At 34.6% G+C, this 19461-nt stretch overlaps 1 protein-coding gene across 7 annotated transcripts in view; it reads right to left on the minus strand.

Moving 5' to 3' along the window:
• The window catches only part of FZD3 (frizzled class receptor 3), an 86039-nt gene that overhangs the window by 44355 nt on the left and 22223 nt on the right, over positions 1 to 19461 (minus strand). Inside the window, exon 1 of one of the 7 annotated variants that reach the window (XM_074209205.1) lies at positions 7459 to 12957. The exons of the other annotated variants lie outside the window; for them this stretch is intronic. The gene's annotated coding sequence lies outside the window, so the exon portion shown is untranslated. Of the gene's footprint in view, positions 1 to 7458; positions 12958 to 19461 lie in introns of those variants that run through there. 7 annotated transcript variants of the gene reach the window in all.

Consider the following 19461-nt stretch of genomic DNA (forward strand, 5'->3'; position numbering starts at 1 on the left):
GATGGAAATTGAAGTTCCACTCCTCACTGACTTTCATCTTCGTTTTCCATCAAAGGACAGGCAGCAAGAGATGGAAGGCCTGGGGTCAAAAGGAAGAGGCTCCCCACATCTCAACTGGGAGTTCAGGTTAGCAGCAGGAGGTAGAAATTGCCTTGAGTTGATACAGATGAAAGGTCTTTTGAAGCTCACCTTCAAGGAACATGTGCAGCAAGAAATGGATGCCTTCTAGTGAAGGGGGAAGTAGCTTTGGGGCAGCTGGAAGTTAGTTAATCTGACAATTATGGCTGTAGAGAGTTGTTTGCATGTTGTCTCCTATGAGCTCCATGAGAGCAGACTTTTTCTTTTCTTTTTGACCATTCTTTGTCTTCCCTAGCATGGTGCCTAGAACAGAGTAGGAACTTAATAAATATTAGTTGAGTGATGACTAAAATTCAACAAATATTTATTAAATACCTATACTGTTATTTCTATGTTATAATCATTAAGCCTCAAGATGGTTAAATTCTACTATGGGATATAACATACATGTACTTAGTATAATAAAAGATAATGAGTGAAAGAGGCTAAGAACTCTAAGAAGAAAGTTTATGAAGAAAGTCCTAAATATAACGGAAAATAAGAGATGAAAGTTGATACAATGGATAAAGTTCAAGACTTTGAGATACCAAATTTTGAAATCCAGTTCAGATACTTACTAGCTAAGTTTTCCCTGGATAAGTCCTATCATCTCTCAGCCTTAGTTAACTTATTTGTAAAATGGGGATAACAGCAACTTCATCTATCTCATAGGGACAATGTGAATACCAAATGATTCAATATAAGTAATATATATTGCAAATCTTAGTGATAAATAAACATCAGCTATTATTATTATTATTGTTATTATTATTATTATTAGGTTTTTGCAAGGCAAATGGGGTTAAGTGGCTTGCCCAAGGCCACACAGCTAGGTAAGCATTAAGTGTCTGAGGCTGGATTTGAACTCAGGTACTCCAGACTCCAAGGCCAGTGCTCTATCCACTGCGCCACCTAGGGGCCCCTAGCTATTATTATAACAGCTGAACTGAGTATTCATAGAAAAACAGAAAAGAGACTACAGTATATCTAAGAATGACTGTGTGTGGGGTGGTTAGGTGGCACAGTGGATAGAGCACTGGCCTTGGAGTCAGTAATACCTGAGTTCAAATCCAGCTTCAGCAGCTTAATAATTACCTAGCTGTGTGGCCTTGGGCAAGCCACTTAACCCCATTTGCCTTGCAAAAAGCTAAAAAGAATGACTGTGTGAATGTACCAAACAAGATGGCATTTCAAATTTGGGAAACATTGATTAGTCCAGTTTGGTTCAAACACAGAATATTGTAAAATGGAGTAATTATAAAGGCAAGTTTGGGGCAGAATGAAATGCTAGTCTAAGAAACTTTTATTTTATTCTACAATTAATAGGGAGTCATGAAAGACTTCTGAATAGAGTAGGGGAAAATACATTAAGAACACTATTTTGATACCTGTGTAAAGGGAAAGAATGCAACCAAGGTTATTGCTATAGTCCAAATAAAAGTAATATGGGTCTAAACTAGGTCACGTAAATATACAGAAGACTTGATTCTAGAGATGTTGTGATAAAATCAACCAATCATGAAAAATGAATGAATGGGGAAAGGGAGAAGACTGAGGAAGAAATAAAGTTTAGCATGATCTTATAGTTATAAATCTGGGTGACTGGAAATATGGTGATAATTTCAATAGAAGTGGGAAAGTTTAGAATATTAGTAGATTAAAGGGTAGAGGAAGAAAATTTGTTCAGTGTGGGACACACTGGATTTGAATTAACAATAGGAAATGCAAACGTAGCTATATAGCAGTTGTTGGAACTAAATTTAAAGATGAATTTCCTGCCTGCTGCAGGCTTTCTTAGTGTATTATATACATACCCTTGTACATCTTCATTGTCCTATTGTAATAAGCCTCAAGACATCAGTTCTCTCCAATCATAAGAGGACATGGAGGTATTGGGAGGGGGAGGTGGTAATTGGATTTCCAGTTAATCTAGAATAGCCATTAGCTTAGGGAACTCCACAGTTGCAAAGGATCTGATGAGACACAAATTATTCTTAAAAGCCAAGAAAAAACGTATTCTCTAAATTGCTTTTAGGACTCAGGGAAATGGTAAAGCAAAGAACTACAGATCATTAATATTAATTAAAAATACTAAATAAAATTCTACCACACTATAGTAATTCATTTAAGAAATCATTCGATAAAACCAATTTAAATTTATACAAAAGATGAAAGGAGTTTACTTACTATTAACCAAACAGAATTATATTAAAAATAAAACTAAACCATATGATTATCTCAACAAATGCAGAAAAATCTTCCAACAAAGTACAATATTCATTCATGTTAAAAATTCCACAAAATACAGTCATAGAGGGAACTTTTAAATATTATAAAATATATTTAAAAACAAAAATAAATCTCATGTGTAATGGAGAGATGCTAGAAGTTTTCCCAATAAAGAAGTAAAAGGAGAATGCTGCATAGTCCAGCTATTATTTGATACAATTCTAGAAATGTGAGGAATAATAAGGAGAGAGAAATTAAATATGTAAAGATAGGCAAATAGAAGACAAACTATTTCTGTTTGCCGTAATCTCAGATTAATTTGGAGAAACCAAAGATACAGATAATCAGAAGGGAAATATGAAATTGGTAGGAATAAGGGATCAATACTTCCAAATCTCAAATTATATTACATATCCAATCAGCAAAAATTTGAGAGTAGTCAATAAATTTTCTATCAGAACAACAGACTAGGGAAAGAAAATCATAATGAGAATTCAATGACCCAGTGTGTGATAATACACAAAACTTCCTACCTGATAAGAACTGGAAGAAAAACTGAAAACATTTTGTCAGAAATGAGGTTCAGACTAATATTTCATATCGTATTTCATAATAAATTCAAAATGGATAATCTAAATATTAAAAATTATAAAAGAAATGAATCAGATACTTTTCAAGCCACAAATGTGACATTAATATTAAAGACTATACCACAAGAAAATAATAAGAGAAACAAATAATATAATTTTCACAGTTTTGGAGAGAAGACTTAATGAAGTGAAGCACAGAAGCAATTGCAAAAAATAATTTTATTCTAATTAATTGATAATATTTTATACAAACAAAATTAATGCATCCAGAATAAGAAGGGATGCAACTGAAATCTTTGCATAAGCTATCTCTAATAAGAGTTTGGTATTCAAGACATGGCCATGGAAGCAGTTGAAAGAGATGCTGAGAAGCATGTACAACTTGGTCAAACATGGAAGATGCCAAGATCATCCACCGTATGTCCAGCCATCTCCAGTTGACTTGACTTTTGTCTTGCTATTTATTAGATTTCAATGACTTTAGAAGAGAGACTGAGACTGACAACTCCGTACAACTCTGCCTCACATAAATCAAATTCATGAGAAAGTCAAGATATCACCCATGATATTACTTTCTTCTTCAAAAAGAAAGGACATACACAATTTGCTTTTCCCCTTCAGCTCCCACGGTTCCTGACTGCCATGTTTTTACTTTTGGCTTGCTTGTTTTTCCACCCTCTTGTACTGATATCATTCTGTTTTGTTTGTTTTTGCAAGACATGGTCACACAGCTAGATAATTAATTATTAAGTATCTGAGGCTAGATTTTAACTCAGGTCTTCAGACTCCAGGACTGGTGTTCAATCCACTAAGCCATCTAGCTGCCCCCTTACTGACATTCTGGTACTTGACCAATGCCATTCCATGGACAGTGGATAAAGCCCTGGTCTTGGAGATAGGAGGACAGGAGTTTGAATCTGGCCTCAGACACTTGACTCTTACTAGCTGTGTGACCTTGGGTAAGTCACCTAACTTGGGTAACTCACATTAAGGGCCATGTCCAGTTGTCCTGAATAATATCCAATCACTGGACCAAGCATCCCCTCAATCAAATTCAATTCACATGCTTGTCATGCAAACACCTCCCCTGAGGCCATAATCTTTTTCAAGAAGGAAGGACAAACATCATCAGATTTATAAATTATAATTATATATATACATATACACACACACACCTACAGACTAGACAGACACACACATACTTAGAATCCGGTAAGAAATGTGAATATATGTGTAAGAAGAAGAGCTACTGAGTTCTCCTAAATTGGAATAATGGTGGAGGCTAGAAAAATGTCAAAATTCTGAATGGGAAAGGAAAAGAACTTTCTTTAAAATAACAAAACTTGTTAGAAATTAAATATGTGGAGAAAAATACAGAGCATTCATTATTTATAAAATACTGTCTTCCAGCAAGGGCTTTCAAGGACTGAGTTGAAGCCATTTAAGTGATGTAAGGAGTCTTCTGTATAGAAGGGCAGAGCTGTGAAAGCAAAATTTCACTCAGAGTATTTCTATGATCCTCCTATCTTAGAAAACTAATTTTTTAAACTGAAAAGTCAACTAGAAAAAAATCTAAATGATGTCAATATTTCTTTAAATAAACAATTATTTAAATATATTTAGGAGAACTTTTGGCTGTCAGGAGACCTGGGGGACATTGGACAAAGTTGTTTCATTTTTTTCTTATTAATCTTAATTTCTTTATCCATAAAAGGGTTGGTAAAGGAGATCTCTAAAGTTCTTTAAGCTTAAAATTCCATGAACCAAAGACCATCTAAATACATTTAAGCCTTTTAAAACTACAGTAAATTAAAAATAATATTGGGTAGTTTCAATACAAAAACTATTACTTTTAAAACCTGTTTTAAGTGGATGAAACTTAGGTTGTGTATTTTGAGTATGAAAGTTTCATGTAGAATGTTTCTTTGAAAAAATGCTGGCTTCTGCTGAAATAAATTAATAAATCAGGCTTATAAAATGAATAACTTGGGGTTTTTTTTTGCAATCAACTAGAAGGTTGGGTTACTAACTTCCCATTCTTTGTTAAATTCAAATCAAGCAAGCTTTTGTGCTCCTTTTCCTTTCAAATTTCCATTCCAGTTACCATAGGAACCCCCTTGCTGATAACTCCTCAGGCATAGCAACAGGCCAACCCCTAGCTGGGAGGGGAAGGGGAAAGGAGTCAAAGGCCAGAATTTGACTCAGGAGAATTAGAATGCCAACCTTTGTCACTTCACAAAAGGTCTGGCAACCATAGAAACTATAGGCTGCATAAGACTGAAAGGGGTTGAAATTATCAACCCCATATGCACAAAATGTGAAATCAAATGTGAACTGTGATTAAAAATACAAAAACACTAATCATTTTCCTTGAGAATTCATTTAGGATGTCATAATTAATTTAAATTATTTTTTAAAACACATTATTTTAGTAAAAAGGAGGACTTACTTTAAAGTTACCAACTTTACTTTTCCTTTCATAAAAGTAATTTCTAATTTGTCTAACAAATATGAGCCCTGAAACTTCCTTTTCTATCTTTACAGTTTAAGATGAAGTATTCATTTACACTCATTTACAGAAATGCTCAACTATCATAAGGTTCAATATACTGGTAGTTATCATTTCTGATTCTCAAAGTTAAAAGAAGGAACTCCTTCTTTAGCTGTTTATATACTTGATTCTTCTTTAGGAAGCTTCTTCAAGCTTCTTATCACAAGAGTTACTACTGAATTAGAAATATCACAGAAGGAAAAAACATGTACAAACTGCTAAAAATACTTGGAGGAATTATCTAGTTTTTTTAAAAATTACTTTTAAAATTAGATGAAAAAAGATAAAATGTGAAAAATACCAATTACATGTGTAAAACATTGAAATCCTCAAAGTATTATGCAATTGTGAACTACTATATGAAATGTTAATGAAAATTTTTACATATTATTATCTTTTAAAGGAAAAAAACCCAAAAGAAGCAGCTTTTACAATTACAGACTTGGAAGTGAACACAAAACAAGGCAAATATAGTGATTTATTACTGTTGGGGTTTTTTTTAGTATATATATATATATGTGTATATATATATATTTATGATCAAGAGGTAAATGATTCAAATTTCAGTGCTTTGGTTGAAAAGATACATTGGCTCACTAGTTGTAAATGTAGCTTTAGTAATGACAATAAAATTTTAAAATATTTGAAAAGGTTAGAAATTTTCATGATCATTTTATAAGTTTTTAGAAAAATAGTCTTGCCAAGTAATATTTAATTTTTCATGGAAATCAGCTGTATATATTTTAAACAGATTATTTTGTTTGGAAGTCAGAAATAAATAGTCAATTTCCATGAACTAAGATTTTTCACTTTGGAAATTTCTACATCTCTGGCTTCCTTTTTAGTGGTTCTGAAGTCACTTTACCTGCTCTGTTTCACAGAATTTACAAAAATAAACTCATTACTGCCCTAAGTAAAATAATAAAAATAAATTCTACAAAAATATATAGATGTACATTTGCATAAATGCAGAAATACAAATGATTTTGGATTATCAGTTGCTTTGAAATATCTTTTTTGTAGATTACTTTGAATTGATTCTTCAATCCCCCCAAGAACTGAAAAAAATTAGAGAATGACAGTTGGACTACAGAGGCCATCTGGTCTAATTCATGCCTGAACAAGATTTAACTCTGTAACACAGGGGACAAGTAGTCTCCAAGTCTTTGTTCAAGTAAAATGGCAACTGCTGCTTCCTCAGATAGTTCATTCTACTTCTGGATAGCTCTGACTGTGAGAAAGTTTTTCCTTAAATCAAATCTAAATTTACCTCTTTGTAACTTCTACCCATTACTACTTGTACTGCTTTCTCAGACCAAACATAATAAATCTAATCTATTTTCCACAAGACAACTTTTCAAAAACAACTAATATGTTCCCCTCCTCCCTTCCCAAGTCTTCTCCATGTTATACATCACATTCATTCAACTAATCCTAGGTATAAACTCAAGGCCCTAGACCATTCTTGGTTGCCCTCCTTTGGTTGTTCTTTAGCTTATTAATGTTCTCAATTAATTGTGTTCAGAGCTGAATAAATATTTCAAATGTTATGAGGTCAGGATCAATTATAGTGGGCCTAATTACCAAATTAATCTTGCATTCTAAGTTTTATTGCAGCCCAAGACTGACTTAATTATTGGCTGCCATAATGCATTATTCACCCAATTTACAATTTTCTATTTATAGAGACCTTTTTAAGACAAAATTTTAAGTCACACTATCTTGTATTTATGGAGTTGATAATTCAAACTTATGCGTAAACTATGTTTTTTATACCATTGGTATTACACTATTACTATGTTAGGAATACAAGTATCTGATCATATATGCTTACACTGTGCAATATAACTATAAGGTAATAAGTCATTCCTGCTATTATTCTCCTCTCAACTGTGCTTCAAGACTTCATTGCCTTGACTCATGAGACCTTCTCACTCTAGAACATTCCTTGATATGTCTTGGCTTTTTCACCTCAGAACTTCTCTCTGCTCTGTCAGTTCTTTTTTCCCATTAGTAAATTTCTTCTTGAGTCACCATTTTGAGGATGGACCAAGGTCCAGGTCAGTCATGCTTCAGGATACTTGTTGCACTGCCTTGCCAGTAAAGAGTTGATATGACAGTCTTCCTTCAAATTTTTTTCTATTAAGTTAAAGGGCTACAATAAAGATGAAAGCAATTAAGCTAAAATTACTAAAGGTACTGTAACTTCCAGACCCTTTCCCCTACCCTTATTTAATCTCTTTTCCTTTGAGGTTCACTCTATCTATTTAGAACGTCTTACTTGTTGCAGTCATCTACTTGGCCTCCCCCCCCATTTTCCCTTCCTTTAAAAGGAATTTCGTATTTAATTCATAATCTTTTCCTCATTCCCAATCCTTGCCCTGACCTCTAGCTGAACAACTTCAATTTCCAAAACTTAACATTTCTTTGTACTCCCAAATCCACATATTTATCTTTTAACTTTCAATTCTATACTGCCAACTAGTTATTTCCAGTTGGGGATCTATAGTAGGCATCTCAAACTCAATATAACAAAAACAGAACTCATTATCTGTCCCTATTGCTTTCAATTCTCTCCCCTCTCACCTCTACCTCTTTGAATCTGGTGCTTCTTTCAAGAGGTCTTTCCTTTGACGGGGAGTAAAATGAGCAAAACCAGAAAAACATTGTACATGCTAACAATATGGGGTGATGATCAACTAGGATGGACTTGTTCATGTCAGGAGTATAAAAATCAAAAGCAATTTTAAAAATTTATGACGGAAAATACCATCCAGATCCAGAGAAGGAACTGTGTGATTTTAATGAAGATCAAAGCTTATTATCTTCAATTTTTTAAAAGTTATCTTATATATTATGTCATTTTTTCTCTCTAATGTTTTCTTCTATTTGGATATGAGTCTTCTCTCACATGATCAGAATGGATCTATTGTATAGCATGGTTATAATGTAGAGTCTATATAGCAGATGGTTTTCTGTCAGAGAGAGGGGAGGAAGGAAGGAGAGGAGGGTGGGAGAAAAATGTAAAACAAAACTTTGGGGAAAAAAAAGATTGGTAAAAGCTACCATTGCTTGAAGTTGGGAAAACAAATAAAATATCTGATTTCTGATTTTCTGAGTTATTAGTTTCCCTTGTCCCAGATGAACTCCTAGCACAGTACTTGGGAATAAATAGTAGTCTAGTAATAAAAGCAATACTAACAGCATTTATATAGCATAAGCTAGTACTTTAAAACTGGAAAATGTTGTTTCATTTGATCAACCCAACTGTGAGATAGGTACCATTAATAGAAAACTAACCCAAGTGAAGTTAAATAACCTCAGGACCACAAATTTAGTAAATCTGGGGCAGGATGTAAACTCAGGTCTTCCTGACTCCAAATCTAACATTCTTCATTGAATCATCTAATTACCTACATAGAAGATCCTTAATATTGCCTAAATTCTCTCAAAACTTGTTGCTCCAAAATGTTGAGGGGAAAACTTCTATCTGTTCAATCAGGGTTACAACTTTAGAGGCATATTCTGACTTTTCATTTTCTCCTAATCCCCATATCCAATTCATTGCAAAATCTAAGCAATTCTAATTCCACAGTGTATCTCACCTATCTCATTCTTTCTACTCCTGTGGCTACTACTCTAGTTCCCTCATTACCCTAAACTCTCATCAATTCTCAATTGTCTTCTAATTGGTCTTTTGAGTCTCATCTCTTCATTTTTTAATCCAATCCAATCTAAGCAACTGCCAAAACAATCTTCCTAAAATACAGATCTAACCAGATCACCCCACTATTTTAACAGTCAGTGATTCCTGTTGCTTCTAAAATAAAAGATAAATTCATCAGCTGGGCACTTAAAACTCTACACTCTGGTTCCAACCTATGCTTCCTAACTCATTTCACATTACTTCCTTTCAGACACTACACTGCAAACAAATTGACTTTTTTTGTTGTGTTTCCTGACCTTGTAACATCTTTACACGACTTGTTTCTTATGTCTAAAATGTATTCCTTCCTCACCTCTGTCTCTTGTAAGACTTACCTTACCTTCATTTGTTCTTGGCTCAATTTAAGTAAACTACATAAGTGTCTGAGGTCAAATTTGAACTCGGGTACTCCTAACTTCAGGGCTGGTGCTCTAATCCACTTTGACATGTAGCCATCCCCTGGAAAACCTTTCTTAATCCCTTCAGTTGTTAACTCTGTTTTCCAATTAGCTTGTAATTTACTTATCTAGGTAAATGCTTTATAAGATGTGAAGTCAAGAGAGCCTGGGTCTGAATCCTGGTTCTGCCACTCGCTCCCTTAGTGATCAAATCACTTGATTTCTCTAGGCTCCCTTAGAACCTCTTATCTATAAAACATAGGGGTTGGACTGGAAAATCCTTAAGATCCCTTCCAGTTTTAAATGCTATGATTCTATGAATTCTAGTTGTTATTCAGCCATGTCCAACTCTTCATTACCTTGTGGACCATATCATACCAATACTGTCCATGGGGTTTCCTTGGCAGTGGTTTAAGGCAAAGAGCTTAAATAACTTACCCAGGGTCATACAGCTAATAAATGCATTGGTCAAATTTGAACTTGGGCCTTTCTGAGTCTAGGCCCAGAGTTCTATTCACTGAGCAACCTAGTTGCCTCATGAATCCCAGGGACTACTTTCTTTTTCATCACTTTATCTCCAACACCTAGTAATGCCTTACACACAGTAGGCCTTTAATAAATGCTTGAATTATATGGAACCTCAGCTTACAAATTCACAAAGCAAATAAAGTAATCTCTTTTCTAATTTAAACTGTATACTAGAGCCTAGAGTATCCTTATTTCAACAAGTATCTAAAAAATCAAATTATAGATTTAAAGCATGAGTTTCTTACTTTAATTAAATGTTTTCAACATAATTTCTATTTACCTAAAAATAACACCCAAGCAAGATAGAGTGGCCAAGTCCTTGGTTTTTAGATCATTAAAAGATCTCTGTAAGGGCAGTGTTATGTATAGCTCTGAGTACTCTAAGTCTGAGAAAAAAAGAATGTGCTAAATAAAATTACTAATTTCAAAAGGCTTTCTAGCTGTTTTCTCAAGCCAAAAGGAAACTAGTAGAATCTGATTATGGGGGGCAGCTAGGTGGCACAGTGGATGTAGCACCAGCCCTGGAGTCAGGAGTACCTGAGTTCAAATCCAGCCTCAGACACTTGATAATTACCTAGCTGGGTGGCCTTGGGCAAGCCACTTAACCCCATTGCCTAGCCAAAAAAACCCTAAAAAAAAAACCCCCCAACCAATTTGATTATGGGAGTCCAACCCTGGTGCCACTAAGTAATATTAGAGCTTATTTTATATCAAAGACGGTGTGTTGGCATCCTGAAAAAGCTATCAGATTTTTCTGTTGTAAAGACTTCAAGTATAGGTCCAGGAAAAGACCGCTATGTTATGGGTATGTTATTTAAGGATCAGTTCACTTCAATTTAGAGAATTCTTCACCAGATTGATTGTAGGATGATAAAATTTTCAAATATAACAACTCTCAAAGACCCTGTTAAATTATAGTGAGGTTGAAATTTGCAATGGTTAAGAATTCTCTATTTATATAACAAAATTATATATCCTTGAATTGCTATTTTTATTTCTCCTTTTTTCTCTTTTATCCTTTATTCTCTTTTTACAATTTTCTTATCTTACCATTTTTTTAAAAGTTTGCTTCCCTAGCAATTAAGTATCTACAATCTTTTCTAGGAGTTGATCCTATCCTTGGAATAGGCTGTAACTGTGAGAGGCTAGGATCCTACCCCTGGAGAACCCATCATTCCAGTTACTTGGTAAAGCAAAGGGGTCATACCATTATCTACTCCTTCTAAAAAAATTAGGGGAGAGGGGGAGGAATAAACAAGTCCTTCCACCTGATCCTATGGACAATGTCCTTAACTCCCTGATATTAGTCAAGAGAAGCAGAGTATCTCATACAAACTTCAAATATACTTCCCTCACCAGTTTAAACATGGCTTCATTAAACAATGTGAAGAGACAACAAAGAGTAATGATGCCTTGCTTTTGCATAGTATTTTATAATTTTCTCAGAGATTCACACACATATACTTTTATTACTAACTGTATAATATAGGCAAGATCATTTAACCTCAGAGCTTTTTAGTTTTCTCAACTGTTAAATTGGGATTAATAGCAGCACCCTTCATAGACGGTTATATCAAATGAGCTAAAAATTTCAAATGAACTCTGAAACCTTAAAGAACTACTTAGATGTCAGTTATATTTATTATTATTTGTTTTCATAATAACTCAATTGAATGGGTTTATGAAATAGACAAGGCAGATAAACATAGATAGGAGAAAATGGACAGAAGAATCAAGTGATTTAAGGTTACTGTTACTAGCATAATTTGGATTAATTATAACTTGCCCTAGTGTTCTTCCACTACCCAATGCTTCTTTCCCCTTTAACATTGTGCTAAAACAGACAGTATAAGGGGGGAAGTTTTCAAGTTCTTTAATGCACCTAGTTAAGACTATATGTATAGGCTAAAGAAATTGTTGCAAACTGGAGAGCTCCTAAATGTTTTAATTTAAATTAATTTAATTTTAATTTTAGCCTGCTTGAAATGACCTTGGAAGTTTTATTTTAGAAATAAGGAAGCTTTGGTATATCAAAGATCACTGTCATACAAGGCTAAAAAATGAATTGCAACCAATTAAAATTTAATTGTGTATATAAGTTTTTAAATTTTATTCTATTTTCCTCAATGACATGTAAAATTTAAAAAATTTAACATTCAGTTTTTTTAAATTCTGAGTTAGAAATTTTCTCTCCCTCTATCCCCTCTCCTTGCCTTGAGAAGCTAAGTGATTTGATATAGATTATATATCTATATATAGTCATGTAAGACATATTTATAAATTAGTCATTTTGCAAAAGAAAACTCAAACAAAAAAAGTTTAAAAAGCTGTTTTAGGGGGCAGCTAAGTGGTGCAGTGGATAGAGCACTGGCCCTGGAGTCAGGAGTACCTGAGTTCAAATCTGGCCTCAGACACTTAATAATTACCTAGCTGTGTGACCTTGGGCAAGCCACTTAACCCCATTGCCTCGCAAAAACTAAAAATAAATAAATAAATAAAATGCTGTTGTAATCTGCATCAGAATACAACAGTTCTTTCTCAAGAGGTGCATAGCATTTTTCAAATAGGTCTTTTGGAATTATCTTGTATTGCTAAGAATAGCTAAGTCACTCACAATTAATCATCATACAATATAGCTGTAACTGTGTACAATGCTCTCACCTCACTTTCTAATAGTTTGTGTAAATGTTCCCAGATTTTTCCTGAAAGCATTATGCTCTTAATTTCCAAAATGCAATAGTACTCCATCACAATTATGTGCCACAACTTATTTATCCATTACCTAATTGATGGACATTTCCTCAATTTCCAATTCATTGCCACCACAAAAAGAATTACAATATTATATATATATACTAGTATATATATATATATATATATATATATATATATATATATATATATATTTCTTTGATCTCTTTGGGATACAGACCAAGTAGTGGTATTGATAGGTCAAAGGTTATGTACAGCTTTATAACCCTTTGGGCATAATTCCAAATTGTTCTCCATAATGGCTGAATCAGTTCACAACTCCACCAGCAATGGTGCAGGGAATTATGGGCATAGGAAATACTGTGATTGGAAACAAATTTTATAATCTTTCTGCACTATTAAAATCCTGTCCTTGCAACCTCTGTACTGTTAAAATACTTCTTCTTGACCTTCATCAAGCTCTCACAGGTGCACCAAGCTAGATGTCGCAGGCAGGACAATCATCTTCAACAGGAAATGACATGTTGGACTTAAAGATCAAGCACTTTGGGACAGGAAAGACTAGCTCAAAGACTGCACTGTCTTGGTCCCTCCTTAGAGGACTGCCCCTGTGGTGTGTGTATTGGAGAGTACCTGGAGCTAAACCACTCCCCAAAGGCTACCCTTGTCCAACCCACTATGAAAATGAATTTAGGTGAGGGGATGGAAGAGAAAACTCTTTTGCCATCTTTTACTCTACAAGAATGGTTGTTCTCTCTCTCTAAGCTAGAGCCAATATGCTCCTGACCTAGGCTGCTGGAGAACTATGATCTCTTTTTCATATGGCCAGTCTCATTAGAGAATGTTCTTCTGGCTGCTCTCCTTTCTCTCTTTCCCTCAGGAAGTCTCAGCCTGTCCTCAAGCTTAAGTCCTCTGCTCCATGGTGGACCCATTGAGTTTCAGCCAAGTTTCCCAGTCACTCTCCTTTCTCTTTTCCCTCAGGCACCTCACCTAGTCCTGTTATTTGTCCTTTCCTCACAAGGCTAACAAACAGCTTACTTTCTCTCTTCAGGAAAAAGGTTTTAATCTGTAAACTTTACAGGCCTGTGAAATAAATCCTGAGCTATATTAACTCTAGGGATTAGTACTGATTCTTCACTTTCACAGGAGCTCTCAATTTCTAATGGTAGCACCAATTTCTCCAGCAACCATAGTACATTAGTGTCCCAATTTTTCCACGTTTTCTCCAACATGTCATTTCCTTTTCTGTCATATTAGCCAATCTAATCAGTATGAAGTGGAATCTCAGAGTTGTTTTAATTTACATTTCTCCAAAGTAATTTGGAGTATTTTTAACACATGATTTTATACAGCTTTGATTTCTCCTTCTGAAAACTGCCTGGTTCATACTGTTTTGACTATTTGTTAATTGGAGAATGACTTGCATTCTTATAAGTTTGATTCAGCTCTCTAGATTTTTGAGAATTGAGGCCTTTTAGGGAACTTGCAGTAAAATATAATTCTCCCAGTTTTTTGCTTTCCTTCTAATTTTAACTTTATTAGTTTTGTTATGCAAAATATTTTCAATTTAATGTAACCATTTAACATCCCATAATGCTCTCTTATCTCCTGCTTAGGCACAAATTCTTCCCTTATCTACAGGTCTGACTGGCAAATTTTTCCTACTAATTTGTTTATATCACCTTTATGTATAAACCATCTGCTATTTTGACTTTATCTTGATATACAGTGTGAGATGCTAGTCTACACCTAGTTTTTGAAAAGCCAAGCTTTCTTGCTTTCCTAGCAATTTTTGTCAAATATTGAGTTCTTATCCCCAAAGCTTGGATCTTGCTAGAGTATGGTTATTTACTACTGTCATTTACTACTATAAATAGAGTATCAATTACTATATCTAATTTCCAGTAAGAATGCAACCATAACATTAAGCACTAACATAATTTCTCTATAGATTGCATGTTCTCTGAACTTCCTCTACCATGCCTTAGCACTTCATCTTGAAGACTCACTTTAAACATGGAATTCATACAATAGAAGTATCATCCACCTTAAATACAGGTTTGGAATGGTAACCAAGAAATTATCAAAAACTATTAACTTATATGTTTAATTTATGTAGATAGAAAAATAGATATGAGTTGATGGCTTACTATACTCATATCCAGGACATCTTTAATGAGGATGAGATGGCAACAGAAGGGTTTTGGAAAATGAAGTTCTCTAGCCCGTAATGATATTCTACATATTGTAATGATGTTGATATTGGTTAATACTCCCTTACACATCATTATTTTCCCCATAGCAGTTTCTTTTTTTGGGGGGGTAGGTGGGGGTGGGGGTGGTGTTTGTAAGGCAGTGGGGTTAAGTGACTTGCCCAAGGTGACACAGGTAATTATCAAGTGTCTGAGGTGGGATTTGAACTCAGGTCCTCCTAACTCCAGGACTGGTGTTCTATCCACTGCGCCACCTAGCTGCCCCCTACTAGTTTCAATATATCTCAAATCATCATAAGAAATTAAAAAGGGGGACAGCTAGGTGGCATAATGGATAAAGCACAGGCCCTGGAGTCAGGAGTACCTGGGTTCAAATCCGGTCTCAGACACTTAATAATTACCTAGCTGTGTGGCCTTGGGCAAGCCATTTAACCCCATTGCCTTGCAAAAACCTAAAAAAAATAAAGAAATTAAAAAGGGATTTGGGGGGAAATTTTGCAGAAACTACAGATGACACTCAAAACTCAACAGATGACACAGAAAACATTTAGAAACTTAAAAATCTTCCCTCACAACAACCCTAGGAGGTAGGTATTATTACTGTCTCCATTTTAAATTTGAGGTTACTGAGGTAAACAAAATGGAAAGTGACTTGCTTAAGGTACATAGCTAGTTAATAACTGAGATTGTTTTTGAACTCAAGTCTTCCTAAGTCTACTCTAGGCCCACTGCTCCTCCCACTGTGCCACCTAGCTGCAAAAAAGATATATAAGACTGGTGACATATCATTATAATCACAAAGTCAATCAAAAATTTGATAAACTAATAATTAAATAGTATTTAATAAATTACCTATTATGATAGCACTGGGGATACTAAGACAAAAAATGAAACAACTGTTGCCTCAAGAAGCTTACAGTCAATCAGGAGAGATGTTTACCTATATAAATGTACATATAAGCATATGCAGAATACAGACAAAATAAATCACAGTTGTTTAGGGACTGATGGACCAGGGAGGATCAGGAAGGATTTCAGGTAAAAGATAATGCTTGAACTGAATCTTGAAGGAAACAAAGGCTTCTAAGAATCAGAAGAGGAGGGTGCTGCAGGCATATGGAATGGCTTCATTACAAAGGCTCTGAATGGGAGATGATGTGTCATGTGGAGAACAGTAAAAAGGTTTGAATGGTAAGTTTGTAGCATAAAGGAAGGGGAAAAATGCATAATAAGGTCAAAAAATTAGTTTGGGGCTAAATTTTAATGGGCTTTAAAAAAATAAACAGAGGGATGCTCTTTTGAACCTAGAGCGTATTATGGAGAGGACTGACATGGCCAGGTCTGTGCTGAGTAAAATCATTTTGGCAGCCATACAGTAAATGGACTGAAGTAGAGCCATGTGACAGGAGGACCAAGAAGAAGGAATCAGTGGTCCTATTTCAAGAAAAAGGCTAATGAGGTCCTTACCGAAGGTGGTGGCTTTGTGAGCAGGGAAAAGAAGGATGTAAGTAAGGTCATGAATTAAGAGCATGGTTCAGCAACTGACTGAAAAGTTTCAAGAAAACAAGATCCCACTGAGCTTATTTGCTGCTATAAAAAAAGTATTTTTCTTAAAGGATGAGTCAATACTTTAAATTCTTTCTCCTATGTATAAATCACAATAGTATGATATTTACAGAAGAAGTATGTTTCCTGGATCCTGAACCAAGTATCTACAATCTGGAAAACTAGAAAACATTATTTCTAGAGAAGTTAGGCTTAGATGAATACCTCACACTATAAACGAAGAAAAGTTTCGAATGCATACATGAATTAGATATAAAAAGTCACATTATATACAGATTAGAAGAGCACAGAAGAAATTACCTTTCAGATCTTAGGTAAGAAAAAGAGTTCATGATCAAACAAGGGCCAGAGAGAATCAGAGAAGATAAAAAAGTCAATGTTGATTAAAGAAAATTAGTTTTCATACAGACAAAACTATTGCAGCAAAATTCTCTGACAAAGGACTTATTTCTAAGATATATATATATATATATATATATATATATATATATGTGGAACTGATTCACATTTATGACTATGAGACACTCCTAAATTGATAAATGATAAAAGGATTTAATTAACAAGGTTTTCTAAAGAATAGAAGCAATCAATAGTCATGAAAATATGCTCCAAATCATTCATAATTAGAGAAATGCAAATGAAACCATCCTTAAGTTATAGCTCATACCCATCATATTTGCAAAAATTTTTTTTGGCAAGGGCGTGAAGTGACTCACCCAAGGTCACACAGCTAGGTGGGATTTGAACTCAGGTCCTCCTGATCTAGGGCCTGTGTCTGATCCACTGTGCCACCTAGCTGCCCCAGATTAGCAAAACTGACTAAAATAAGGACAGTGATAGGTGTTGGTGGGGCTTCCAGAAAACAGGTAAATTACTTCACTGCTGGTGTGACTGTGAACCACACAAGCTACTCTGGAAACAATTCAGAACTCTGACCCAAAAGTTCCTCAACTTTGCATTCTTGTTACTCAGGGCTACCCCTACTAGGCCTGAACTCCCAAAAGAACAAAGGAAGAGAAAAAAAATGCCCACAGAGGCAAGAATATTTATAGCAGCTCTTTATGTGGAAGCAAAAGATTGAAAGCTGGGGGGAGGGGGGAAAGTGCTGTCGAAGGGGAATGACTGAATAAATTATAAAGATTATAAAAAACATATAAAGAAATTATAAAGCAGACAGTTCCCAAAAAACCTGGAAAAACTTGTACCAACTGGTATAGAATGAAATGAGTAGAACCAAGAGATTACAACTTTGTAAAATGTGAACAATAATGATTCCAGAGGAAAATAATATTAGTAGCAGTTAGATGGAATTGGGAGAGATTTGAAATTGACAGAATAATTAGGGGCTGTTGCAATAGTCTTGGCTGGAGATAATCAAGAACAAAATGGATGAAATAGCTGTTTGGAGAGAGAAGAGGAGTCAGATAGAGTATGTGGAAGTGGCAATGGGAATATTTGGTAATTGACTAGTAATTTGTGGTAAGGAAGTAAATGCTACAGTTATAATCCTGGGAGACTGAAAAGAATAGTGGTGTCTTCAATAGAAGTAGTGAAGTTTGAAGGATGAAAGAGAATTTAAGAAAAATATAAGTTCATTTTTTTTTATCATGTTGAGTTTGAAATTTCTCAGAGAGATAGAGTTTATAATATCCAATACATTGGTAGTACAGCAAGACAGAAGTTCTGAGGAGAGAATCAAGCTGGATATGTAGATCTGTGAGTTATCTTCATAGATGATAATTAAACCTGGTAGAATTGATGATGTTGCTAACTAGAAGTGCAGTATGGTTATCAGGAACTGAAATTGGGAAATGAATAAAGCCAAATCTAGGTGTCTTGGTCATTTCCTGGCCTTGAATAGCTCCAGATTTTGGTGACTGATCTACCCATGAAGTGAGTATTCACCCTATAGGAAGTACTGAGATTGCTATGTCCCTTTTATATTCTTTGTGGACTATAACTAACAGAAATGGAAGACACAATTAATTACAGACTGATAACAAATCTTTGTTTTGATATGAGCCATCCTGTTTTCTTTAAAGGAATCTAGAACAAGGAGAGAGAATGAAGGCAATTAAAGTGATTACTGTTTAGGGTACCAAGTATCATTTGACCATTGTGGTAGTTTTTTTCCTTCTTAGCATCAAAGTGGTAAACTGTCAAAATGAAATTTCTAGACCTTTAAAATGCTATGTCTCCCAGGATTTTTGGAGGGAGCCTTTGATAATGTACGTTCTTTGTAACTTATTAAGAAAGTATTATAATCAAGAAACTCAAACTACTTTTGATTTTCCTGCTGTGGCATAGAGGTAATACTCCCAGAGGTGCTAGAGACTATTACAAATATGTTAGATTTGAAGTAAAAAATCAAAACATTGTTTTCCTAGACTATCCTGAATCTTTTTAGGAAATTTTGAAGGATATCATTTACAGAGTGTTAGAATATAATAAAGGTGGTTTTATTATCAGATGTTTGAAGTAAATGTTAAAAGAGATGTCTTCTACCTCACTTTGACCAAGTGGCATGTTTCCTGTGGTCTAGTTTGGGATTGAACCTAGCCTCTTGTAGCCTCATAAATAGTTTGGAGAGGAAAGTAAATATGGATTTTTGCTGATAATTGACTTACAGGATCCAGGAGGCCATGCTAAAGCATTAAATATCTTTTCTTTTTGAAAATTTTTTTTAATTAGCAAGCATTTATTTTCTCTCATTCTCATTTTCTATCCCTAATGAGAAGGAAAAAACCCACAAATGTACATAATCAAGCACAAGAAATTCATATATTAGTCACGTCCAAAAATGTTTTCTCCCATTCAGCATATTGAGTCTGTTGCCTCTCAGGATGTGGCT

Source organism: Macrotis lagotis, chromosome 1, assembly GCF_037893015.1.
Source record: "Macrotis lagotis isolate mMagLag1 chromosome 1, bilby.v1.9.chrom.fasta, whole genome shotgun sequence".
NCBI classification, from domain to species: Eukaryota; Metazoa; Chordata; class Mammalia; order Peramelemorphia; family Peramelidae; genus Macrotis; species Macrotis lagotis.